At 36.9% G+C, this 3,046-nt stretch overlaps 1 non-coding gene across 1 annotated transcript; it reads left to right on the top strand.

Annotated features, from left to right (window-relative positions):
- The first annotated feature begins 744 nt into the window (after nt 1-744).
- On the top strand, nt 745-816 carry TRNAC-GCA (transfer RNA cysteine (anticodon GCA)). The gene has a single exon. It is a non-coding gene; the product is annotated as a tRNA-Cys (tRNA).
- The last annotated feature ends 2,230 nt before the right edge of the window (nt 817-3,046 follow it).

Raw genomic sequence — 3,046 nt, 5'->3', positions numbered from 1 at the left:
AGTGTGTTATTTACCTCCAGTGGGTCAAGAGTAATCATTATTGCTATTCTCAGAATATTTTTCTATTAAAATGCCTTCAGGTGGTCCACTGACTAAGACCCTGAAGTATTTTCAGGGTGGTCCACTGGCTAAGATTCTAGACTCCTAATGCAGGGGGCCTGCATTCGATCCCTGGTCAGAGGAAACTAGAAACTAGGAAACTAGGAAACTAGGAAACTTCTCATATATAGATATACATATATATATTTTTAAATTTTTAATTAGAGGATAATTACTTCACAATATCGCAATGGTTTCTGCTACACATCAACATGAATTAGCCATAGGTATACATATGTCCCGTCCCTCCTGCACTCTCCTCCCACCTCCCTCCCCATTCTACCCCTGTAGGCTGGCACTAAGCACCAACTTTGGGTTTCCCTGTGTCATACAGTGAATTCCCACTGGCTATCTATTTTACATATGATAATGTATATGTTTAATTTGATCTTGTAAATCTAACACTTAAAACCATGACTTGCATATATTAGCCACTTGATAAATCTGTGCTGAATTCATTAATAAGGACTGATTGTCTAAGCTTGATTTCTGATTATTTTTGAGTAATAACTTAACTGATAGTTCTGTGAACTTTAAAAAAAAAAAAAGGCCTTCATCTTATGTCAGATCCTCAGTTCTTACAGAAGTAAACACGAATAAACAAGGTATACAGTAAATATGAAAAATAGTAAATACAGTAAAACTTCCCTGGTAGCTGAGAGGTTAAAGCATCTGCCTGCAATGCAGGAGACCTGGGTTCAATCCCTGGGTAGGGAAGATAACCTGGAGAAGGAAATGGCAGCCCACTCCAGTATTCTTGCCTGGAAAATCCCATGGATGGAGGAGCCTGGTGGGCTACAGTCCACTGGGTCGCAAAGAGTCGGACAGGACTGAGCATCTTCACTTTCACTTTCACAGTGAATATCCTTAAGGAGCTTCCTTCCATCTACTGCCATGACTCTGCCCATCAAATGTAACATGACATTCATGAACTGTGAGTCCACGTCTCCATAGGTCTATTGATTTTCTCAACTTCTCTCACAGCCTTTCCTTCCTAGTGCTTTGCACATCACTCTTCCTGAAATACCCCTTACTCTCCATTGGCAAAATACTACCACTAATTTATACCTTGGACTGCAAGGAGATCCAACCAGTCCACTCTAAAGGAGATCAGTCCTGAGCGTTCTTTGGAAGGAATGATGCTGAATCTTAAACTCCAGTACTTTGGCCACCTCATGTGAAGAGTTGACTCATTGGAAAAGACTCTGATGCTGGGATGGATTGGGGCAGGAGGAAAAGGGGACGACAGACGATGAGATGGCTGGATGGCATCACCGACTCGATGAAGGTGAGTCTGAGTGAACTCTGGGAGTTGGTGACGGACAGGGAGGCCTGGCGTGCTGCGATTCATGGGGTCGCAAAGAGCCAGACACAACTAAGTGACTGAACTAACTAACTAATTTATACCAACAGATTCAGTTTTTCTTTCCTTTTTCCCACAACTTTGCTTTCTTTCCAAGTACAGACCTTACTTCATAACACTGTATTGGTTATTTTCATTTCTACCTCTCACACCAGATTTTGGGATCTTAAAGGCTAGGGACATGAAATAATTGAATTTAAATGACTGTTTTACTGTGTCATGCCATTCTTAATGACTAGTTCATTTTGTCTACATTTCAGACTGAACTGATCTCTAAGAATGGTAAGCCAATATTTGTTTCCATAATGAATTTTCTTTTTTGTATGTCTGATAGGAATTTAAACACTTTTCTGACTGCTATTTACCCATGATTTTTAAAAAATCATGAAGATTGCTACAATCTGGGTGAAGTGAAAACAGCCAGTAGCAATGTGCAAATAACATTCATGAGATGGGTTAGTCATGCAGTTTCTGGAAGCCTTTGATATACAGCAGACCACAACTCAAGATTAAAACCACAGTAGTTCTAAAATATCTACAAAAACTAATGCAGGACAACCAGAGTCCTGAATTATTGTGTGTGTGTGTGTGTGTGTGTGTGTGTGTGTAGTGTGTACATCAAATTTATAGTTACACTAATTTAGCTTTTAATTTAGAAAAGAGTTTCTCTCCTACCCCTAAAGTAGCTTTAAGAAGGATCTTGTCTGTGGCTAATAATCTTCCTATTACGTTATCTTCAAAGAATTAGAGTGACCCCTACTGTCCAAGTTAAGTAGAAAAAGTCTTCCACTTTTCCTAAGGAACTTTCAAATGCAAATTTTAACTTACTGCTTACAATTTCTAATCAAAATCAGAATCCCTTATTTCACCTTAAACCCATTATTAAAGCAGAATGAAAAGAGACATTTGATGAAAGTTTTTCACCAATAAAAAATGTATGCACTTAATTTAGCCTCACTGCATATTCTACTTTTTCCAGCATGGCAAGCTTTTTTTTTTTTTTTTTTTTTTTTTAATTATAATAAGCAAAGAACAGAGGAACGGAGGTGAAATGTCAGCTTGGTAGTAGAATAGGCATTTGAACAATTGCAATTGATTTGGGATGTAAAAGAAATGCAGAAAGATCTTATTTTGCCTAAAATCGAGATTTCAGTAATTCTCTATTTTAAAAGACTAAATTAGAAGTACTGGTTTTCTTTCACACTTTTGATTTTAATAGACATTAAAAGTTAATAGAAGGCTTGGCTGTAGATAATAAAGATTTCTGTCATTTGTTGAAGTAGTACGAATCAATATAAAAGCTAGAGACCCGCAGTCACAACAAAGACCTCAGTATGGGGCTACCAAGAAAGATGACATCTCAAATTTTCACAGAGAAAAAAAAATTACAAAAAGAAGTTGTTCTTTGAACTGCTAGATATCCATTCTACTTTTTTAAATAATGTGTCTTAATTGAGTTTTTATTGAAGCCACCTTTGGCGACCTTAAGAATTTTTTGGAACTCACTTAAGTTTTAGTATTGAATGTATTTTTTTACAAAATGTAATGTACCACATTGACTTGCATTAAAAATTAAAATACTTT

Source organism: Capricornis sumatraensis, chromosome 11, assembly GCF_032405125.1.
Source record: "Capricornis sumatraensis isolate serow.1 chromosome 11, serow.2, whole genome shotgun sequence".
Classification (NCBI taxonomy): domain Eukaryota; kingdom Metazoa; phylum Chordata; class Mammalia; order Artiodactyla; family Bovidae; genus Capricornis; species Capricornis sumatraensis.
This window is presented reverse-complemented; position numbering and strand designations above follow the sequence as displayed.